The following is a 24,991-nucleotide window of genomic DNA, read 5'->3' on the forward strand; positions in this document are numbered from 1 at the left end:
TAAAGGGCTACAGCTGCCTATTAAAAAAAAGTGGCAAACTAGGAAACAACCGGGCCGTATTTATCAATGTTATAGGAGGCAACCATTGCAACCTGTGTGTTTTCGAGTTCTTCGTGAGCATTGTGGTAAAGGGGTTTAGGAGGGATGTGAGGAAAACCGGCTGTGTTACCATGTTCATCATCATGATGAGTATAAAGGACAGCTTAACTGAAACATGACAGTGAAAGCTTAGAAATGTAGTGAGTGAGCAATGAATCCTGGCAGCCCGGGCCAGTTGGGGGCAATTTCTTGGCACTGAATACCTGAAAAAGTGCATCCAAGTAATTCACAGCTGATAGTAAAGAACTGTCCTTTGAAAGACTAGACCTGCAGCATCAGTGTGCTGAATGGTGGGAATCAGAAAGTACTGCATTAGCCAGGCCAGAGAGATGATGTGGGAATCGTTTAGACACTATGAGGAATATGCAAAAATTTTAATTAATTTATGACTAACCTGTCTGACTCATTTTACACACAGATTTTATATTGTTACCTGCTGGGAGTTGTGTGCATCCATCGCCCAACAGGTACTGTGTATGGGAAGGCGTTAGCAGGAATCAGGCGATTCATATGCACAGAGTTAATTCCAGGGATAATGGCTAGGCATTTAGGTGGCAGCAAATGGCTTAACACAAGAGGGAGTGGGTTCCTCAGATGTCTGTTTGGAGGCAGGAGAAAACGAAGGCTGCAATGAAGAGACATGGCACAAAGGTGCTGATGCTGGGATTTAGAAACTGGGTATAGGGACGAATTTTACAAGACAACTGAAATACAAGAATCTATGTGGAATCTATCACGGGAAGCTCTTTGGCTAGTGTGGCAAAGCACAGCAAAATATTTAAATGTAGCAGTAATTGCTCTCCGTGATAGATTCCAGATGACTAATAAACACTGGTCTCTTGTGAAAAGCAGCTCGTACCACTGTGACTACCGGTGGTGGCATCCTTTCAAAGGCCCCGTGAAGATCTGAGCTAGTTTGCCTCACTAGATGGTGCTGCATCCCAAAGGGCTGGTCTTCACATTCCCGGGAGGCGGAGATGTGCTTAGAAGCTTCAAGGGGAACTTGAGGGACTGGAAACGAGACTACTGAGTAAAACTTTGTATATCTCTAATATTTGGCTAGCAGATGGTGGACTGAATGTAACGTTTGCAGTTTGAATTAGTGTTTCAGCCATAGAAACAGTCAAAGAAAACAGTAAGAGGAAGGGTGTATTGCCATTTCCCAAAGGGGAGGGTTACAAAACTATGACAGCAAAGATAAAGCTTTAGCCACTGTTAACCAGTCAGGTCGTGAAAACAGTTCAGTCTAAAATGCCTGGGTCAGAGCTCAACAGGGTCCAAGTATGCACTCCCTGCTAGGTGGAGGTTTAGTGCAAGGAGGGCAGTTCTGACCCTCTCGGCACACAGGGCAGAAAGCCATGGAGAACAGCAAGGAACTACACTGCAGCAAGCATTATGTTGTGTGTGTGATGTCAATTTTGGATGCTTAAAATATTGATTTCTACTTTATTGTTCTGGAGAAGACTCAAATTTACACTCCAGACAGTCTCCATCTAATACGTAACGGGTCCAAAAGGCAAAAAGGCTTATAGTTAAAAGAACAGAACTTTTTAACTTCAGAAAGGTATCAGTGTGCATAATCTGACATTTACAGAGAAAAGCTTGGTGTATACAAAACAGCAAGAAAGTGACAGCTATTGAAGTTGCAACTATGATAGGAGAATTTCATAAAAAAATGGGAGTTTACCTGTCAGTACCTGTGTGACTTGGAAAGTTTATAGTAATTCTTTCAAATACATATGTTCCTACACCCTAAAAAAAAAGTGATTTGTTGATTGGAAGGCTAGTGATTTATTCATCGTTGGTCGCTGAACATTTAGATAGTGTTATGGTTCAATCCCAGCCAGCAACTAAGTACCACGCAGCTGCTCGCTCACTCCTTCTCCTTCCCCCTGCAGTGGGATGGAGAGGAGAATTAAAAAAAGGTAAAACCTGTGGATTGAGATAAGAACAGTTTAATAATTGAAATAAAGTAATAATAATAACAACAACAACAATAACACTAATAATTGTAATGAAGAGGAGAGGGAGAGTGGAATAAAACCCAAGGGAAAAACCCCAAGTGATGCACAATAGAGCTGCTCACCACCTGCTGACTGCTGCCCAGCCAATCCCTGAGCAGCGATCAGCAGCTCCCAGGCAACTGCCCCCAGTTTATATACTGAGCATGGTGTTCTGTGGTATGGAATATCCCTTTGGCTAGATCGGGTCAGCTGTCCTGGCTATGCTCCCCCCTGGCTTCTTGTGCACCTGCTCACTGGCAGAGCATGGAAAACTAGAAGATCCTTCATTTGGAGTAAGCGCTACTTAGCAACAGCTAAAACATCAGTGTTATCAACATTATTCCCATACTAAATCAAAAGCACAGCACTGTTAACATGTCACAGCTGCTAAGAAGAAAATTAACTCTATCCCAGCTGAAACCAGGACAGATTGTAATGTGAAGTACAATAAAACTAGGGAGAAAGTAGGTGAGATTACGGAGAGTTGGCACAGACAGGATCTCAAGAAATGGAATTTAGGTAAATCCATTGACCCAAGCAAAGAGGTCATAATAACCTGTGGTTTAATATCACCCGGTCAGATAGGAGGAAGCTGCCTCAGAAATAGAAGACTCGTAAAGAGTCGATGTAGTAAAAATCCATATAGGAAGTATCTGCTTTCATGGCTATTGGGCCAAAAGTATGCTTGAGTCAGAAAGGGGAAAAACTTTGCTGCTAACTCATCAAGCTGCCTGCTTACTTCTTGTGTGTCAGTTCCACTTGTGTGAGCAGCAGTGGTTACTAAGACCAAACAAAGGGTGGAAACACTGTATAATCACAGCAGTGTTGGGCAGGAAGAGTGTCCAGTGGTGTTGCGTACAGGGGCTGAGGTAACATCTGCCGAGCCCTATTTAGTACATCAGTCAAAGTTTGTTTCCTATGAGTAATTCTGAGATGCATGTTCAGATCCCTTCCCAGGATATTTGTAGCAAATGTGCACCTGAATTATGGTGCCTGTAGATTTTGCTGTTTGATATTCAGAGACAAGAGGCAGTCATGGATGCTGTATTACCAGACTTCTGCAGGGTAACTTGACTGCCCACAGAGATGAAAGAGCTAAATTTATGTCATGTCTTCTTTGACACTTTTAGGAAAAAAAGTCTGAGTTGTGATTCTGGGCCATCAGGTAGTCTTCAGGCTGATAGGCTAATGAAGACATGGGACTTTAAAATAATGTTTAACATATTTATGGACTACCATATTCAAAACTGGGATCTACGTTTACTCTACTTGTGGTAGGCCTGCCTGGTTTTAAGTGCCTTTAAGAATTCACAGTTCTCTCCCTTTGAGTGGGAGTGCATTGCTGGATTTAAGAAATAGAAGTAAATTCAGAGAAAGAAGTGCTGGCAGGTATATGCTTATTCTTATGAAGAAATGAAGTTTGTGAGTTAGGCAAGGAAAACAAGGTCAAGGAAACAAAATGTCTTCACCGTTTGCTGTTCACATGGGGGAATCAGATATGATACAGAAGAATAGCTCTAAGTTGCCTGATAAAGGTCCTTAAAAAGCCATTCTTTGAGAGAGCTGGAAGAGGTGAACCAAGTTACTGAACGTCAGGAGTACACTTTGTGTGACCAACTTGTCCAATGGGAGGAGAAAAAGGAAGAACTTTTACTAAGCCTACAAGAGGCCAACCGCTTGCTGGAATCAACATACCTTTCAAATAACTAACTGTACAGGAAGCGGAGAGGTGCAGCAGACCTCTATTGCTATCACAATCTGTGGCAGCTGTCTATCCCTACAGCTGATGAGACAGATATGGGAGTACAGGGCTTTTATGGTTAGTTGTGAGGGATTATACTGTTTCTTCCCATCCTTCTGTCCTTTGTGTTTTAGGGCTGTTTGTTAGAGCTGCTTGTGGCTTATTGATAGCATCTTTAGACTCAGATGCCTTACTTACACCTACCTTTACATTCGAACAGAATTTGTGGATTCCTAACCTTATCTAAGGGCTACCTGCAGCCCTTCCATGGAAAAGTTAGTAAGGAGATGAGGGTTACACTGTCACATTTTGATATCATTTGTAGTTTTTGCTGTACCATGAAGAAACATGTCCTGAATTAGGAAGGTACATACCTGACTGCAGGGGTAGGGAAATGTGAAAAGATGGTGGAAATTACTTATTTAGGACACAATACAGATAGATTTTCAAACAGAGCAGCATATTGAATCCTTTACTGAGATGGTGACACATATTTGTAAAGTATTCCAGCACTGTTCCGGTCACTGGGCAGTATACAAAAATTGTCAAACATGGAATGGTCTCTGAACTCTGGAACATACATTAACAAAGTAGCTGAAGCTTGTGAATCTTTTGACAAGCAATTGATGGTCTTTTAAGATACATCGACAGCGTGTCTGGGACAGTTTTAATGTAAATGAATGCTAAGAGAAGGAAAATACCAAGTTTTTACTTGAAAACAGTTCTTGGCTTCCTTTCTGATCTAGTGTGTCAGTGTAGTAAGAGGAAGGGAAAGAAGTGATCAACACAAGAAAGAACTGCAGTGACTGAGAACTGTGAAACTGCCAGGTTCTTACAGAGCCGCGTTTGAGTTTGGGGTGACAGTTGTCACTGTGTTTTGGTTGTATCATATGAAAAGTTTCAGTGCCAAATTCTAAAGATGAAGTGTAAGTTTTGAAGGTTAAAATATAGAAGTAATATTTTTTTTTTATGTGAGTGGGAATGCTCACAAAAAGGTCTTAGGTTTTTGGCTTTTTTTTTCATTAGGGAAATATTCTTTGGCATATAGACGAATTCCAGTTGATCTGCAGAAAATGTGTTATATGGGAGAAGTGATCTTGTTCAGTTAATGCACACACAACGCGTGCAAACACCCCCACACACCCACACACACACACCCCAGCACCTGCCCCTTCAAGAAAGCATAGCAATGTGCAATATTTTTGTGAACAATCTTGAAGATTTGACTCACCCACTCAGGCTGTATTGTTCTACCTTGAGTGGGTTAACCAGTCTTTGGGGAGGGAGATGCAGCAGGTTTTTTATATAGCTGCATTATATGAGTTTGTAAGAGGTTTAAGTTGAAACACAACAGATTCTGAGATCTGCTTTATGGACTTGAGGTAGCAGTTGGTCACATCAAAGTCCATTTGTGACTTTTCAAAAGATGGAACTATTGCTTCAATGAGATAGTTTGCCTAAAATTCCTGTTATTTTCTTTCTTTGATTAAGACATGGTTTATGCCAATTTACAAGTACATTCTACTGGAGCAGACAACAATTGATACAGCTTATTTTGGAAAGACTTCCAAGGACTTGCATATATTTCTTCTAAGGAAGTACTAATTTTGGTTCACTAGACTGATCATGGAGGTAAACTTCTTGTCTCAGTCAAAGATCTTGTCTTAAATCTCAAGAAGCTGTAGGCGTTCTTCTAATGAAGAAGCTATGCCTAGTATGCTACAGTACTAGCAAAGAAGTCTTGTGCAAAAGCCCAAAGCCCTGTACATCTCTTCCAAACGTGAGAAGGTTAAAGTCTGAACAAGATTTTTGGTGATGTGCGTGAAAGCTGCAGCTTAGAAACACACTAAAAACGCAGAACATTTAGCTGTATGTGTAAAAACCTAGAGAGAGGCCTGAGCTAAAGACAACATCCAATTTATTGAGCAGAGAGACTGGCAAGATGGTTATACTTTCTACAGAATGTGAGAAAAGAAGCAGAGATGGAACACAGAAATTAATTCTATTTTAGCTGCATTCAGCTTAAGCTGATTGCTAGGCATCTAGTAGTTAAGATTTTATTTTGGAAAAAAAGTAGTGACATGTTTTGTTTAAAACCATCATGCATTTTCTTCATTTAATAAAGATTCTCAAGACAAACCTTAAATGAGAGGAAGTATAGCCTATTCCAAGAAAGAAATTAGTTCTGAAAACCTTCCCAAATCTCTCTTGAAGCCAAATATGACAGTGCATTTTTATTCATATTCTCCTGATGCACATTTGCTGTTATAATTCTGAGCTGCTACAAATGCTGTAGATAGAAATCATCTTGGGGAAATAACACTATTGTTTGTATGTATAACTCCAAAACAGCTAAATGCATCCTTATCGTAACACTTTCTCTGTTGTGCATTTGGTCTGGGAGCACTCACAGGATCAAAATAGACTTCTAGGAATTAATCATTGGGAGCAAACAAAGAGAGACCTAAAATAACCTGGTGATGACCTCCAATATTTTTAGATCAATGCATTTCTGTTCAGGCCATTTCTTATTGCATTACAGTATGAATTTTGAAACTTCTTGGCATCATTACTTCCATTTTCCATTCTTAGCTTCTCACTCTTGTAAGAATATTTCACTCCAAGGTCAAAATTGCTGATTGACTTTTGTTCAAGCAGCTGACAGAAATTGTTTTGAGCAACAGCCTGACCTTGGACTGGGAGATTTAGCAGCTTGGAAGTCAGCAGTAGAAAATTATGCAATGTGGAAGTAGTTATTTGCTGGCTATTAAGCCTTGCTTATTCAAGGAAATAGAAAAAATATCTTTGTCTTCACAAAATTATTTGGATATTTCATATCTTTCACAATACCTTTTTATTATTTTATGTAACTACATTTTCTAGATTATTCTTTCTAATAATGTATACCATTCTGAGCTTTTGGTATATATTATTTCTAGTAATGATATATGTAAATATGTCATTGTGAGCTTTTATCTCAGTACTTCAGAATTTTAGAAAATTAATGTTTAAGAACAAGTAATTGTTTTGCATTCTACATATATGTGGGAAGGTTACTCATCTGGTTTCTAAAATAGTGCAACATGGCCATGCTGGCTTTATTACAGTTTAAGTAAAAATTATAATAATTTCTTTTTAGAGCAATTGATGCTGTTACCTGATTGTATTTTATGAAATAAAAACTGTCCAGAAACCGGATTATATGTTTATCAGTACATCTATAGATATGCAGATACTGGATCATGAAATCCCTAGTAGGGCTGTAGGAAAAGCTACAATATCAAAAAGTATAATGACACTAAAGAAAATAGTTGCTAGAAGGAAGATTAAAATCCCAGAGTTGCAACCAGCTGCGAACAAGAATGAGTAGAAGTGCAGGTGTTCTCTGCAGCAATTCTAACATCTTTTGGTGGTAAACCACTGATTGCCACTGATACGTAAACCTACAGAAATTAAGCTGGAGAGCAGAAGTAGACTGTTACAGGTAATATAGTTGAAGTAAGCCTTCCTATAGCCTTTTTCCCCTTAACATTTTAAAGGGCAGACCATTATATTCAATATTAGTTTCAAAAGGAATAGTAGTATGCAAATACTTAATGGGAGTGGAGTGCCTTTATTAAATTAAAAAAAATTTCTCTTCCTGATGTTTGGTCCTGCATCTCATAATCAGCATGGCAAGTGATTTCTAGTTTTGACTGCAGTAGGTTTGAAATAGCTGATAGTTTCATATCTCTTTCTTCCTTTTCTGAGCCACCCTTGTTTGCTATGTATTCTTATTATTAATGCCTAGGATTTTTTTCTGGTTTGATTTTATTCAGATTGTCTTTTTGCTAAAATTTTGGCTAGGGCTTATATTTAACAGCATTTATTCTATTTTTAAAATACTTTAGAATGTTATAATAAAATGATATTAAATGTCTATAGAGTAACTTGGAAACACTGTTTTATCAATCAGAATGAGACAATTTAATCCTTATTGCTCAGACTGAAAGACCCTCCACAAAATTGCAAACATACCTCTCTTAATAGGCAGACTAAGTGAAGTTTATTAGCTGTACAGTTGAACTTCTCTATAATGCAGAGAGAACTACGATGGTATAGTATTCCAGGACTGAGCTGGATTCATATGAAACTTCAGGCTGAGAGCTCTCTCTTTTGAGATGAACTAAAAGGAATGCAGAGAAAAAGGAGCAGTAAAAGACACAAACCTATAAAAAATACAAAAACTATTGTTTTTGGAATAAAGACCTTGGTGATTTGCAATACAATAAAGTTTAGCTTGTGTGCCTTAACATACACTTTCATCTAGCATCAAAGTGTAACAAAGAAAAAAAATAAAAAAGAACTGGCAAATAATCTCTAGTATATAGTCTGTTGGGAATCTCCATTTAAGAAACAGTAACATGATTTTTGGAAAGTTATGTGAGTGGAGAATCCTTCAATCATCTTATAATTTGAGATCTTATACATGCCATTTTCCAGGTCTGTTTTTAATATCCCTATTATAGGTTTTTAAAGAAAGGCGATAGGTCTTAATTCTTGCAGTTTTATCATTCTGTTGAAGTCTTAAACCACCAGGCTGACAACTCTTACAGTATCCATTTTCTAATGAACAAGAGACTTTTACTTCTCATTTTCCAAAGATTACTCTGAAGCCATGCAATTAGCCCCTTACAAATATATCAACAGTATCATCTATTCCCTTAGCATAGCAATTTGTATTGCCATTTTATAGAACATAAAAGGCAATTATATACCATATATATATATATATACACACACAAAACTACATGTATTTCCGGTCAACATACTATCAGCCTGCTCTTTACATTTTTTCTTTTAATTCAAGAAATACTCTAAATAGAATTGTAATCTTTACTCTTTTTTCCCTCAGAATTTCAAATTAGAAAGATCAAACTATTGCCTTTTCTCTATGTGATGGCACTACAGGAAAAATAGAAATTGTTATCAGCACTTTACCTTGTTTAACTGATGCAATAATAAAAAGTATGTAGACCTTGGCCACTCAAACATAGATGAAACTTTGGTAGCAAGTTTTGAAAATTTTGCTAAAATGCGTTCAAGTGGAAACATGGCTCTTCATGTATTAGGTATGGCTATATTAAAATGTCTATTTTTTTACTCAGTGGACCTACTTTGTATACTCTGGCATATCTATTACGTTTAGAGACAAAAGCATGGTATTTACCTTTGTAGAATCAAAGTAAGACAGATGTTACTCCTTCTTCTGTATTGTTAGCAATAGAGATGCTTAATAAATTACCCTGAAAGGAAAAAAATTTCTTATGTTGTACCTGTAGAATTCCATTATAAGACTGACAGAATGATTCCTTAGAGAAGGCAGACAGAGCTTCACTGAAATAAAGCATTATACATCCGTCTGAATTAGCAAAAAGGTAACTTAAATATAATTTAGTCATCAGAAACATAATCACTATGTATCAAACATGAATAAAAAAAACCCCAATTAATTGGTAGATCTGAGATTATGGTTCATCTACTTTAAAAATTTGGTTGTGATCAAGAGTGCATCTTTGAAGCGGCCCCACCTCCTGCACTTGTTTCATGTTACGGAGTGACCTTGAGTGCATGGGTTGAACTCTCTCTGAATTGGAACTACTCTGAAACATGCACTCCATGAGCGCACCTGAAATTCTCTAACTGGTCCTGGAAATTCAGTCTCTAGGAGCAGACTAGAACAAGTTCAAAGTAAAAACCCCAAATGTGTATTATGCACAGATCTGCTCCAATTGCACTGCTTCCCTTGTGAATATAGCTAGAGCCTACTTTGCTAATTAGGAAACAAATATTTTTGAAGCAATATGAAAATCAGTTATGCCATTTCTGGAGAGTTGCTTTTAAAAATATTTGTACTTGAACAGAAAGCCTTCCAAGACACCACTGCTACCTCTACTTTTCTTTGCAGAGAGGAGAGAGAAATTGCTTACAAATGTTATGCCACAAGTCAAACAAGTCTTACTTGTCACAGAACTATATCTTCTGTCTTAAAAAGCTAATGAGAAGATTTGCAGTGTCTACTCTGTGCCAGCTAACAAGCTAACATAGAAGACAAAACTGCAGTGATTATAAATACCGAAAAAAACATGCCAGGGCATTGCACATGGTATCACATCTGTAACAAATAGGGCCTATGCCTCTGGTTTGTAGTTTGTTTCATGATTTAGTTAAGAAAAAAGAACCACATACTAAGGTCTGCTACAAAAAGTGTCCTCCAGCTCTGGAATTATAACATCCTTTTCTTTAGCTCTTTGGTTTATTTCCTTAAAATAGCAAACTCAATGCATCATGTACTTTCCTAGGAGCCTCCATTTTTTCCATGCTACTCTTCATAGGCCATCTGCATGTAAATACTTCCCTAACCCAGAGACCACTTGTCTGTTAAGCTCAGTTAGTAGGCAGCAGATCAGTTACAGACCAGAAGATTCAGTGTGATGGCTATTCACACTGTTTTGCTACAATCATTTCAAGGCCTGATAGAATGGAGAGCCTGCCCTTATCTATGCTGCAGATGTACATGGTTCCTCCGGAGAACCCATAATAACTTCCTCAAAACACATACTGAGAAGCATGTTTGGGAATAACGGCTATCCTACTGTAATACTGCTCCTGTTCTTTCAGCTAGCCCAGCAATACCTACCTAGCCCTCACTCAGCCACATGCGCACTCCAAAGAATGTGCTTCTCCTCTGTGACTTTTCAGCACCTGTATGATCTTCACAAGTTCACAAGACCCTGATACTTCAGGGACAGTGAAAACTGCTGTGTTTTCAGGGAAGTGTGAAGAAAAAGAAATGAGTTGACCAGGGCCAAAATTCCAAATCGCAATTTCAGTGAGAGGTCAGATGACTGTTGCCAGTCTTATGTGACATTAGATGCAGCATCTGAGCCAATGTGAAACAGGCTTAGCCACTTGGCATAGTGCTGTGCTGTGTGGAAATACCAAAACAATGTAATTACAGCAGAAGGACGTACCAGAACAGTCTGTCTCTGAAGTTAGTGTATCTGGGATCATGTTGTCTATTTCTGATAGGGTGTTACTTTGCATAGTGTGGGTGCACATTTAATGGCCAGTATTCATAGCACCACAAGTGCACAAAGTGAACGATCTGGGAACATAAAAATATGGAGATGACAAGATGGGAGAGACTGGTGCTAGTGGGATGCAGTAAGAGACTGCAATTTGCCTTGGAAAGCTCAAGGGCTGTAACATGTGGCATCTGGCATACAGGGAGAGGGAAGTGCAGTAGATGATAGTACAACTTCTGTCGTAGCTGTACAGGATGGAAAAGAGCATATGAGTAGGATTTTCTTCTGGGGGGAGAAGAGGAGAAAGCCCAGAAAGAATATAGGAATCCACAGAAAAGTACTGGGCAAGGAGGCAAAGACAGAACAAAGTGATGAGAGAAGTCACAGGGAATAGCAGAGGAAAGGAAAGGAAAATGGGCTGCAGCACCCTAAATGCCTATGATGTTTAAGAGTAGGGTCTCAGGAAGAGAGACTTCCCATAAGAGAAAAGAAATCATGCCTTGAACACTGATGGAAGTCGGTCTCTCAAGGATAGCCCCAGAAGCTGCTCAGGAGAACAGTGAGAGACAGTCTGGACAGAAGAGGGAAATACATGAAAAAGAAAAAATACCTTCTTCAGACTTCTTCCTGAAAGAGATACTTTAATTTTCATAGATATGTTTGTTGTGGTTTGAGTTTTTAGGCAAGAAACAAGATTACATTAGCTGTGGCAGACCCTAGGCCTCAGTTTCTCAGATCTAAAATCGGGCAAATTTCCCTTTGATAACAGCAACACTGACTAGGATCTTGCTCCAGCTCCCTGCGTGATAGTGACGCTGGCTTCCTTCACACATTAAAAGCTGGGTTACAGGCTCATTTCCTAGGGAAAAGGGCCTTAATTTGTTATCACAAAGAATATGGTGTCAGTAGCACCCTGAAGTGTTTCTTTTATTGTCTGGAAAAGCTTTTGTACCATTTAAAAAAAAATATGAAGATTTTTAGTGGAGGCAAAGGTGGGGGTTAATGTTACTGTTCCTACGATTTCTATTGTCTAAGGTGTTTTTCAGAGAAGCAGCTGGAGTACAAGGCAGAGAGTGGGAGTGCTGAATGGGAAGGTGAGAGGGTCGGGCAGATCTCCACAGAGCGGGTGGAACTGCCTGAAGCCTCTGACTTAGATTTTCTGAGTCAGAGAATTCAGGGTTGATGGTGGCAATTATGTATGCTGGGTACAGCAGAGATCTGTGATAATGAGATAATGGTCTTCCTTACGAGAAGAGAAAGGCAGTAGCTGAGAGCAAGAGGAGAAAGTAAGAAGAAAGGAAAAACATGAAGTGGGAGTAGGTCAAGGCATATATTTTAGCAATGGTGCTGGAATTTCAGGTCTTTAAACCTCTTCAACAGGTGATACTTCCTCTCTGGGGCTCTGTAGCTATTAATATGGAAGAGGCACATTAAAATGTAGAGAGACAGTCTGGCACTTAGTCTCTGAGAAGTTTGCAGACAGGAACCTGTGGGAAACTTGCTCAAGAAAAAGTGTTTTGCCCTGAGGGTACAAGTGGTGGAGCATTTCTTCAGGGTTATTCCTAAGCAAAGGGAGCTAGGGAGGTTCAGGCCAAGATAATCTTCTCTTCATTAGTGAGCTGTAAGAGGTCCCAGTGTGTTTTGGAAGGCTTGAAGAAATTGCTGTTTCTAAGTGTCATGTGATGACTTTTCAGGTTCACCCTGTTGTAGCCTGAATGATTTGATAACGCCTTGTCTACACTACACTTCTCTTACAGTCTATGGATGTCTCTGTACTTTATTAATTTTGTTAGTAGTATGTTTGTTACCCAGCTTCGGTCTGGTGACTTAATTTTATGTCCTTCCTTTATTTAATTTGATTTTATTTTACTTCATTTTTTCTTTTTAATTTTGCCATTTAGTGTGATTACTGCATTTTAATAATTACTGCAGCATTTTGAAAGTAAACAGTTGATCGCTAGTTAGGCTGAATCCAATTCCTTTAAAATTGGGCACTTACCCAATGACAGGTCACATGTGAAGTTAAAGAATTAGCAACAGTAGCCTGAAGCTATTCTACACTGTACTAGTAAGCAGATAAATTTGTTAGATTTAAATACTAATAGTTGCTTGGGCATCATTATTATATATTAAAGTATTCATCGTTTTTTTCCTGTTCTATGCATGTCTGTTGCACCTCTATTATTACCTAATTTAGTATGTTTCTATCATTTCCTTTGACTATTACTTTCAATAGAGAATACCTGAAGAGTGGACACAATTTGATTACTGAATAATGCAAACCACAAGAGAGATTTACAGAGAGAAAAAAGAAAATACAAGCTAATAGCTAGTTCAACCCTCATTAAATACAAAATGTAACATTTATGACAAGGTTTCCAAATTCCTTAAGCATCCTACATAGCCTACGGCCTTTGTTTCAACCCTAGAGCTGTGCAGCCCCTCCATTTAAAGCGCACAGTAACTGTTCAGAGGAAAGGAGATTTTTGCATTTGCAGATGCATATGCATTCAGTAAAATAGTTTCCAGCAATTGGTGAGTAAAATTCAAGTTCTTCAGATCATTTCTACCTCAGTGGGACCTGCAGAGCTTAGAAACACACCGATTGCTGAATCCCCTCCTAAAACTCCCTCTGATGTCGGAGACATTTTTTCTTTGTCTCAACTCTATTTATCCTGGTCAGCACCTCAGCCATCTTCTCTTAGTAGTTACTTGACATCCATCATTAGTGCACACTATCAGGATGTTCTAATGCAAAGCACTAAAAATCATCATGGTGAATGTTTGTATCACTCCAGAAGACATGATTTTAAAGACTGGACCTGTTAGAAAATAAGAATGCTGCTTCACTGTATGTGAAAGAGAGTTATATTAGTATGAGGAGAATCAAGCTCTGCAATCAAGCTACTTCCTGATATCCATCTCTTCAAAGCACATGTCACATGGGTATTATTTTAACAGGATAAATTGAAGCAAAGCAAGTATCTTAATTTTACTTCTCTGGGTTTTGAGGGAAATAGGAAATACAAAAGGGAATTAATACATCCAGCACTCTTGGGTAATAATTATTATAGGAGTTTGAAGAACAGTCACACAGAGAAGAATATATGCAGAGTCATAGACTGCAGTGACCTCCCACACAGCAAAGTTCTTTAGAATTACTGAAATTATAAACAAAGTTAAAGCTCTTCATTCCCAAACAGCCGCCTTGATGTCACTTGTTTCCACATTCCGGCTTCTGTCGCTGCATCCCACACTCTCTCTGTTGCTAAGTGCTTTAGGCTTCTGCAATATGTTCCTGCAGCTCCTTGTTTCTCTCAGATCTCCAAATGTGCTATCATCTGAGAGCAGAATGTCTAGGTTTATCTGACATGGTACAAAAAAAAGATTAAATCGTACAAATTACAGCTTCCTAAAGAACATGAGAATTTTCTATTCAAAAAAAGTCTTTGTAATCCTGCAGGCCCTTTCATAACATTTTGTTAGAACATTATTTTCAATTCACAGTAGGATATGTGAGGGATGGGGGCACATTATGGCTCTGGCGAACAGCTATAACTAAATCTTAACTGTAAGTGACAATAGCAGCACAGAGCACAGAGTACTTGCTTAGAAGCTTACATCAGTGCTGTCAGTAAGCTATGCAAATAAACTCATAAATAAATGGAAATCATAGGAAAAGTGAAAAAAAAAAAGACAATACAACAGTTAAGAATCTATATACTTTTGTAATTATACTGGTAAGTATTGACTGTTACATCTAATCATCATTCTGGCTTAAACATTGTTTGGTTTCTTCTACCCTTATAGCAGGCATGCAGTAACTTCCGTTTAGGAGAGAATGATATTGTCACAGTTATTCATACAGCTATGTCTGGGTTTGGTTTTGGTTTTTTTCTTGGTGGGTAGGCATCTTACCGAGTGCAGTTTTCAGGCCATGTGCCTTTACCCATCCTGGGGTACAATTCCACCGCTCTCTCTATATCCCCAGCTACAGTATGAGCATGTCTACTACTGTGATTGCCGGAAGATTTTGCTATATCTCTTCCATTCAAGTTAAGATGAGCAACGTTAATAGTGATTAAAGAGCTGTCTTAAAAGCTAACATATATAATAAAACATGGTGCATATCCCACCTATCAGATACAAGAAACATTCTAGGTACATGTTTATGTTAGATTTGCCATATCCCACAGCCAGCTCAAGGTACAGGCAAAGTAGGCAGTATTGTCATGAGAAAGTAATTCAGCACATTAGGAGTAGAACAAAACAGTTAATACTAGGGCACCTCATTTTTCCGTAATATGTGTTTTGGAGGTTTATTCTAGATTATATTTAGCTTGGTCCCTGGAGCTACACCTCCGCTACACATTTGTTTCAAAGCTTTCTGAGGAAAAGGAGTGTTAGGTATGTGCTAGAGGACCTTGTGGCGATGCAGCTCACACACTATTTTGGAACCTACTGTCCCCATTAGCATTAGGGTGCATGTGGAGCAGATTTGCAACAGAGCTTCTGTTTTCATTTCCTCCTTCAGGAATTTAGTTTGTATGCTAAAACCACTCTGAGAACTGAAACACCACATGGTAAATGGAGACAATGACAGGATTCTCCTCCAAATTGCACTATTGCTTTGAAACAAATTGCTAATGTAGACACAGTCTTTGACAGTTACTGAGGGCAGCCATCTACCCATTCTGCTAAGGCCTAGGAGAGATCAGCTGCTTTAGGCTGAATCTCTTCCCTCTGTGCAGACCACCTTTCAATATCACTGCAGACTTTCCTGCTCTCCTGTCAGTGCTCTGTCTTCTTCCTTTTCCCACATCTATTTTAACCTCCCGGAAAAGGCCCCTGGCCTGCCCCATTACCATCTGCGTCAAATGTAAAGAAAGCAAACTATGGCTGCTGAAAGATGATGCAGGCTGTAGAGCAAGGACTGACAACTGCATGAGACCTGAGCATGGAGATGCCACAGCCAAAGAGAACTGAGGGAAGAGTGTCTCTAAGGTGGGGTGGGCGTACACAGGTTGTGAGGGGGGTGTAAAAGACCCCACGGCTTCTAAAGCTCTGCCGTGTTTTTTTACACCTTGGTCGCTGCCTCGGTCATCCTCACTCAGCCTCCTAAAATACCACTGGCAGTTCATAGTACCCCTCAAACAAACAAACAAACAAAAAAGACCCCTCCCAGTGTCCCCATTTCTTATTCTGAATAATATTTGCTCACCTACTAGTGCTGCAAATTTTGATTAAGTACACAAATACAGAATTTTTAAAACCATGTTTCAGCAGATGCTCTTTCTCCACCTCATTCTCTTCACACAGAAGGAAAGAGAGTTTCTGCTTATCTGCCTAGTTTCTCCTGGTTCCTAGGCCTCCTTTTGCTGCCAGACATGTTCTTTTAATAACCGCATGCTCAGACAAGAGAAATCTTGACTCCGTCTCCATTCCCTCAGTTAGTTTGGGCCTGAAACCAAAGCTGATAACCACTCTTTCCCTTAATCAAAACCCGGGATAGGATGTTCTGTTGCTTGACACCTTAAAAAGCCTCTGCAGAGGGCTGGGGTCAGGACACCCTCTACTCTACAGTAGCGCTAAATCACCTGAGCTATTTTGAATTGGAGAAGAATACCAGCCGAGGCAGACATCACTCTCAGCTGGGATGTGGCAATTAACAACTTAAAAGCAGCGTAAAAATCAGCTGAAAAGCATGCTTCGTCCCTTTCTAACTGGAGAAAATAATGGCATGGCCCTCCTGTACCCAGTCTGAGGCCTAGGCCAAACACGTAAGGTACACATAGCCCCTGCACCACTCTACTTCCTGCTTCTTTTCCCCTGAAGCATGGATTAAACTGGGGAAATTTTACAGTGTAGTCATATGCTTAACTTGCTAATAACCAGCACAGTGTAAATATTGACATGGTGCTGCAGAGAAGCTCAAACATCATCGCAGTCGTTCCCTTGGATCACTTCAGCATGGTGAGGAACAGAGGGCAACATCAGGTGCCAGAGGACAAACAGGTGCCCTACAGCAACCACAGGGGAGCAAAAAGGAGGGAGGCAAAACAGTAAGAGAGCTGGTAAAGCTAGGGTCAGCTGGAGTCATCCAGATAAACTCTGATATGGTGGAAAAGTAGCACCCAACAGAGCAAGTACAGGTCTGCATGAGGTGACACCAGCAATAAGATTTTTCAAGATTTTTCTGTGTAGAAACACTGGGGGAAAAAATCAGGGGCAGTAGCCAAAACAGTTTTGAATTCAGCTGACAATGGCCAAAAGCAAAATGTGTTTGTCGTTCATTGGCTAGCATCCTATTAAAACAAAACCAAAAATAAAACCCCAGCTGTAATGGGCAACAGTCTGACATCTTTGCTCATATGCTCCTATGAAGGCCATGGAATAATGCAGGTAGAAGTGACCTGTATCTCATGTGTAAGGAGGTCAATCTAGGAAGCATCAAGGCAGGTTGTATTGCAATGCTGTGCCTGCTGCAATTGCAGAAAGGCAACTCTCATATTCCCTTTAGCAACCACAAATGTCTCTTTAAGGGCAGTATATACAGAGGCATGTATTCCCCAAACTTTATTCTTGGTATGTTACCAAGATACGACTGTTTCTATGGAGAGCTTATTGGTGGGCAAAATAAACTGTTTTGATGAAATTAAAAAAAGGTAAATTAATTTTTAAAACAAAGTATTGCATGAGAATGCTAACAGTGTGAAATCACGCCAATATAGAATTTCAAGTACATAGTTCCCTCCTCTTTTTTATTATTTTTCTTTTTAATTTCTAGTAGATATAAATTAATATCTGTCCTGCAAAATACTTAACTAACTGTAACTGCCACCTATGTAGTGGCTACAAAATCTCCAATTGAATATTTGTTTTGAAAAGCTAAGTAGAATTGTACAGTAATATATTGTGACTTGTAAGTATCTACGTGAACACGAATATGCCACATTGTGAAGTGAACAAAAGAGCTCTGAAATAAGAACAGTAAAGGCAACGAAAGAGAGGACATCTAAGTATGTTAAATAAAGCTCAGCATTTAATTTTAACATGCTTCTGTGGTAACAGCTAGACTCTACAGATGACAAGTAATAGATATGTGGGGGTTTGTGGCATTCCTGCTTCTTTTTTGTTTATAGCTTTCATTATTTTATACTGTTCTGAAAACAGACCTTAAAAAATGTCATGCTTGGGTTACTTAAGAGAACAGTTTAGTTGATCAATCAGTGATTTGGCAAAGTAACTAACAAGAAGCTACACAAAAAGAAAACAGTGAGGAAATCCACAATTAAACCAACTGGAATTTATGAGTGACCTCTTCTTTTTTTTATCTTTACATCTGTAGGAATTATTAATCTCATCTGAAGATGCATTTTGATATTTTCAGTGTCAGAAGTATTCCATATGTTACATATTAGTTTAATCGGTTATCTTTTTGTTGTTGTTGTTCTTCGTAAGAAAGCCAGCCCAGGATCAAAATTCAACCTTAAATCCATGTGCAGAAATGTAGTTTCTCACTCGTATCCAAAAAGAAGCTTTTCTTTCCATAAGCAGATAGAAGCCACCATCTATACTCTTCTAGTTTTATGCCACATTTTTTTCTCTCTCACTTGGTTGCCATCTTCCAAATCTAGCACCAACATATTAACATACACACGGCTGCCTAAAGCAGGAGAATTCCTAGGACAGCAGAAATTAAAGAGAAGCCTGACTGATCTGGCTGAGCTCATTTTAAAAGAAATTACAGATCACATAGCTTTGTCCCTCCCATGTGCCAGCAGGTACCAACCTTGTAGGAGGTGTGGCAGAAGAAACTATAGGGATCTGACTCACCTGCCTCTGTGTCCTCACTGGTGGTTAAAGCTAATTGCCACACTACACAGGGAAACAGGTATGGTTCCTGTCTTCTCTCCCTCAGGGTGTAACAACTTTCAGGAGAAGGGTAGGGCAACTAGCTGGGGCAGTAATGCATTAAAAAGTAATGTCTTAATTCTACCTATCTACCCTGCATAGTTAGTGTTAATAAGATTATGAGACAGTAAAAGCCTTTGGCCTAGACTAGGTAAAGCCCTGCATCTACTTACCTCCTAATTTCCTGCATTCTTTTCCCATATCTTCTCTCTTGCATGCTCTTTCATCCATTCCAGCTCTCCTCCTGTCCCCCTTCTACCTTAGTTCTTGTTTTGCGTAAGACTATCTCCCACTGACATCTCAAAAGCTACCATTATACATTTGAAAGCAGTCCTGACAGCCAGCTGCCAGTGCACAAAAAACTCGAAAATGTAGTTGACGTGAGCATGCACAGGGATCTCCAGAATATGTAAGGAATTCTCTCCACATTGACAGTACGTTGTATATCCTTGACTGGCGGTGCACAGAACAATGTGTGCAGTACTCAGTCCTTCCTACAGTAGCCTGTTTCCCTCAACCCACTTCATTCTGTCCCCAGATTTCCTGTACTTCATTTTATCTCCAACATCCACTACATAAGCGATTTTCATGTGCCCTTTCTCATACTCTTCATATTCTCTATGTCAGTTTTTAGCTCCAGTCCTGCTTCTTTTATTCCCATGTCTCTCCATACCTTCCTGTCCAGCCTTTTAAGGTCAGACAGGATCACTGGAACAGATACCACCTTTGCTAGAACAAACTTCCTTTTTTATGTCACAGGATTACAGGAAAGTAACCAGCTGTCATGACTGGAAGAAATTTCACTTAAGTCCTAAAACGCTGGAGAGAGCAACCATTACAATAAGGAAAAAAGCATAAGTTTGACATCTATAATATTGTAACTGCAGGAGTCTCTGTGTATTTTGTGCTTTATTTTCAAATCCACCAAGTACTTTGAACTGGCAATGGTACAAATGTTCTGAGACTCACTGATAGCATTTCTAATCAATTTGGTGAGTAATGATTGCAAATTTCTATGAAGCAGTTTACTTACAATGAATAAGAGAAGGAGATGCTTGCTATTCTGAGACACTGAATGTACATGAAAGAAACAGAGAAGAACAGGAGCTTCTTCCCTGCTATTTCAGATTTTTTTTCATAAAGGAGAAGTGTATTCCTGAATGGTACTTGAACAGGAGAAGCAGCAGAGGTGTGCACACACAACTAACCAGCCTCCATTACCTGCAGATTTTCATTGTTTCACTCAAATTCTCTTCAATGGTTTTAGTCACCAAAACGAAATGTAAACAAAATATCAAAAAAATCTTTCTTTCACTAGGCTAGAGTTTCATAGTGACCTATCTTCTACTGCAGAAACTTCATTTATAGACAATCTACAGAAAATACCTCACCGTTTCCTATCTGAGTATGATAATTGTACTGGGTTGGGGTAGGTCTCATATCTTTGGTTTTGAAAAGCAGGATGTCCTGCCTTTCAGAGCAGTAGCAGAGAAATAAAGGAGTGTGTAGCCATTTGTTTGCAAACCTGGACAGAAATATACAGAAATAGCACAGTCCCTCTCTGTGCTATTAAATTCCATCTAAAAGGATTAACCTGACTCTTGCTGAAGTCAATGGAAAGACTTAATTTATATTAGTTGGAGTAATCTCCAACTAGAGAAAAAAATCAAGAAAAATAAAACAATGAAACTAGATTTTCCACTAAAACCATGCTTCATATCCCAAAAATACGCACAACTGGTAGACGCTTTCAATGTCCAAATCCCAGAAATGCCAGATATAAATAAAACCATCAAATCAGATATTGTAAAGACATTATTATCTACATGAATGATACATAACCAAAATTTAGTGATACAATGTGTAAGGAAATGAGAAATAATATTTAAATAGCATTTTGATTGGATGTTGTGAAGTTACATATGGGAACTGAAAAGTTAAGCAACATAAAGGAATAATAATAATAAAACAGTGACAATGGTATGTCATATGTTTATGTCATCTGATATACAATAAATATTTATATGCTATAAAATGACAAAATTAAGAGATAAGGGATAAGCACAGGATGACACAGACCTTCCAGTAATGGTAATTTCTCCAGCAATTTATCAGTAACCAATCACCAGGATAGCTACACAAATGCAAATCTCAAGTGTAGATAATAAACACCCCACTATTTGCACTTTGGGAACTCTTTCCTGCTTGCCAAACAAGCAAGGTTTACAAGAAAAAACAGTAGCTTTCCCTGTTTCTATCTGAAATATACAATGCAACTTAGCCAATGACTAGTTATCAGTTACTTAAATCATGGTAGAGATAGCTGCAGTTCTTGTTAGCAGTACGTAGCTCTTTGTTTCTTGCAAGGGTGACCTTCTTGTCACTACTTCCTGCTCCCATTCATTCACAGAGGAAGGGGTTTGGTCTTCCAGTGACGTTAGAGAATCTCTTTTTTTTTTTAGTCTAGCGGCCTGTATGTATTACTTTGTGCTAAATCCAAGTAACCTGGAAAATACTTCATATGAATACCAGCTTGGTATAAGAAAGCAAGAAGCTGTATCAATTTATTTTAAATGGACTGGAGTTTTGTGTAGGTGGGAGAAAATCATTACAGAAAGGAGTGCTACACAGAGTAATATATAAATAGCTCGTGCTGTGAGCAGAACAATAGCTCTCAGAGCACAGATACAATTAGTTAGAGGATACTGCATTCTTCAGAAATTTTTGGCATCCAATAGAAAAAAAACAATTGCATTTAAAAACAAAATACTGTATTTGAAAATCATTTCCCCTTTTAATTACCTGCCAAGACTTTCAGTCTTTCCCTTGCAAATGAACACATCCCTTGTAGTTGAGCACAATGCTTTCCCACACTGCTGGCTGGTTGTGAGATCACTGACTTCTGCTGCTGTGACACAGAATCCTGAACTTGGCTCTTGGGAGTAAAGTAACTGCTTTCTACATACACTGTGTTAAAAATATATATTTCTGTAATGCTTCCATCTACCCTTATGTGAACATGACTGATTTAACTCCTATACTTTTACTGTCACAAAATAACTATGTCCTTCTGTTCAATAAATGCAGACGCAAAGCCAGTGTATTTATATTCAAAGCAGGAAATCTTGGTCTCCTGACAACACTGTATACCTACTGCTGGATTTATATTCTAATGGCTGACATAGATTTCATCAGATTGTCCAGTGGCAATAATTCATTCCATGTAACCTGGGTGTACTTTGTTCTTGCTGGCTTAGAGAGCAGATCTATTGCACTCACCAGCCAATCCATCTTGAAACTAGTTTAAAATATTAATAATCATAGTTAGCTAGATGGAAATATGATTGATTGCTACATATTCCACTAATAAACCAAATCAATAGCTATAGTTATAAAACCAGACTCATGGGATAAATTAATCAAAATCAGTGCCTATGTTTCAAACTTAGGTCTGTCACTCTCTCGCTTCTGTACTGTCTTTTGCCCAGATGTGAAAATCTTTCTCTGAGGGCACCAAGTGGTGGTAGATACAAAGGCCGAATGGGTATCACGTTACACTCTCACAGACTTCCCTCTTAACAACGTATTATGCTCCCCATTACAAGTAGAAAACCTTAAAATACTCTCATTGCACTGTAATCAGTGTTGGCCCCTTATTTCTTTGGTGACTCATCCTAACTGCTCGGGTTTTAGCTTCTTCTTTTGTTTGTCATAATTACACTTCCTGCCATAACAGAAGTATCAATGGCGGACATGAATACATATAATGTAAAACAAGCATATTTTACTGATATTTTTAATATTTGAGAACAAAAATGGCTTCATAAACTTCCAACCCACCTTCTCCCCATAATTTATGGAACATAACTTACTTGGACGTGCTGCAATAAATGCACTCACTGCTGCGCTATCTCAAGAGCTTGTTTTACTAATCACGTATATAATAACAAACTTGCACAAAATAATTTATAATGCTATTACTTACCCAAAATAGCCTTCAAATTGAGTAAGATAAAACACATCATCTTGTTAGCATTCCAAGATCAGGAGAACTGGTAGGTCTAGCAAGAACTGGTAGGTCCTGAGTTTTAAAGAAGATCCATAAGGGATATCTTTGCATTACCAGGAAGTTCAAAGCTTGAATGGCTGCTTTCCCTGTGTCATTAAAAATCCCACAAGTTTTGCAAAGGTAACTATTCTACATCTTGAAAACATTCAAAAAGTAATTATGTTTTGTCTCTATAAACAGCAATTTTGTTTGAGTCATATTTACTTCTTTTTATCCTAAACTGATCTCACCAAAAGTCTACATCAGCATGAGCAAAGTGAATTTCTGTGCATGGAAGAAGCGGTTTTATACTTGCTCTCCTTTTTTAGGCAAGAACAAGTGACTCCTGTTTACTGGGAAACATATTCATCTGTATTCTGGTTTCCTTGTGCTGCTAGAAGGGTGCAATGGAGCTGGAAGCAGGGAAATTTTCAGCTGGCACTGCTCCTGCAAAGGCAGCTTCCACTCGGCCCTACTGTGGAAGACTGGCTAGAATAAACTGCACATGGAGTTCCTCAAAATGTTTGCTGCTGCTGCAGATTAAAATACATACCGGTCTCAACCTAGACAGAGCATAGTGCAGACCTGCTGGCAGAACGATGGAGCTCTGGCTTCCCTCAGCATATATAGGAATGTGGCAAAGAAAAAACTCAAAAGACCTATGAGTTAGTTCCTCTTACGGAGCCTGAGATGTGGCCTGGCCTATTCAGTCAGTAACCCTGGCCTGCACTACGTCTGGAGACGCGTTTTGTGAACGGGCCCTGTGGTCGTGACACAGAACTTCAGCTGACAGAGTAAGCAGGCAGGCAGCAAGGACAGGCACATGTCCAAAAGCAAAAAAATCCCCAACCCCAATTTGCCAGATTCTGCCCTTAAGTGTACTTAAGACCCAGTACTTCACGTTCAAAGCCATGTCACTGAAGTAACTTGGCCTTCCTATTGTATTTTGTTCTTTGTGTGGTGGAAACCTGAAAATAACAGCTAATACAGAATTACTGGCTCACAAAACTAGTTTTTACTTTTTAGGTCTTGTTCAGTAACACACAAAATTTAAGAAATGTAGGGGTGGAAAGGGCTGATAAGTGAGGGAAAACAAGCCGGAGGACTCCGAGAGGAAGGTTCTGCACAGGAAGGAAGCATCAGAGTGATCACATGGAAGACAAGAGGAATGGTTCGGGGACCGTGAATGTAGGAGACAAAGGAAAGGAAAGGAAATTCAAGGATAAATGTGGAAAGGATGAGTGAGAAATCGATCTACAAAGCCACATGTTTTCCCTTAACTTCAGTTACTGACTTGCCAGCGGCGGGGGGAGCAGGGGGAGGATGCCAGCCGCCTCAGAGCTGAGCTGAATCACCCCACAAGCCCAAGAAGAAACACCGCCAAGAACCGGAGAAGACGAAGCAGCGAGCAAGCGCCCCTTCCCACACTGCCCTCACCGAAACGACTCGAGGAGACTCCTCGGGCGGCCGGACGCGGGCACGGCCTGGAGCCGGTCTCCGGTGCCTCTGCCGCCTCTGCCGGGCACATCCGCGTCCTCCCGCGGGAGGAGGCGGCTGCGCAGGGCCGCTGAGGACAGAGCCGCAGCGCCCCGCTCGGCTCGGCGCCTACGCAGCGGGGAAGGCCGCCCAAGGAAGGGCTGCGGCGGGAGCGCCCCCCTAGTTGCCCGGGGCATTCCCCGCGGCGCGGGCCCCGCCCTCCGCCCTCCCTCCGCCGGGCCGCCCCGCTCCCCGCGCACCCCCGGCTCAGCCGGCGCCGGGCCGCCGCAGCCGCTAGGTGTCGCCGGCGCCCGGGCCTCCCCCGCGGCCCCTCCTGCGCTCCGGCTGCCGGCGGGGCTGTCTCAGTGCGAGCCTCCGAGCTGCGAGCGGGCGGAGGCGTCTGCCCGCCGCGGAGACGCGCAGCCCGGCTCGGCTCGCCCCTTCGCCGCGCACCCCGCGGCCCGACTCAGCTGACGCGAGGCCATCCGGGCCGCTCTCGGCACCCAGCGGCCGGCCGGGCGGCTCCCGAGCACGGCCTGCGGCCCCTCTCCGGCGGCGGTGGCGGTGGCGGGGAGCCGCGGCAAGGCGAAGGCTGCTGCGGCGGCGGCGGCGGGAGCAGCCATGTTGGAGCGGGGAATAAAGT

At 40.2% G+C, this 24,991-nt stretch overlaps 1 long non-coding RNA gene across 2 annotated transcripts; it reads right to left on the bottom strand.

Moving 5' to 3' along the window:
- Positions 1–1,252: 1,252 nt before the first annotated feature.
- On the bottom strand, positions 1,253–24,641 carry LOC119148936. Of its 2 annotated transcripts, none has more exons than XR_005104537.1 (4): positions 24,310–24,641; positions 9,053–9,128; positions 7,861–8,008; positions 1,253–1,991 (listed from the first exon to the last, which is right to left on the bottom strand). It is a non-coding gene; the product is annotated as an uncharacterized LOC119148936 (long non-coding RNA). The 2 variants fall into 2 exon arrangements; XR_005104538.1 differs by lacking the exon at positions 1,253–1,991 and adding an exon at positions 1,992–2,031.
- Between the last annotated feature and the right edge of the window lie 350 nt (positions 24,642–24,991).

The sequence above is a fragment of the Falco rusticolus genome, chromosome 5 (genome assembly GCF_015220075.1).
Source record: "Falco rusticolus isolate bFalRus1 chromosome 5, bFalRus1.pri, whole genome shotgun sequence".
Lineage (NCBI taxonomy): Eukaryota > Metazoa > Chordata > Aves > Falconiformes > Falconidae > Falco > Falco rusticolus.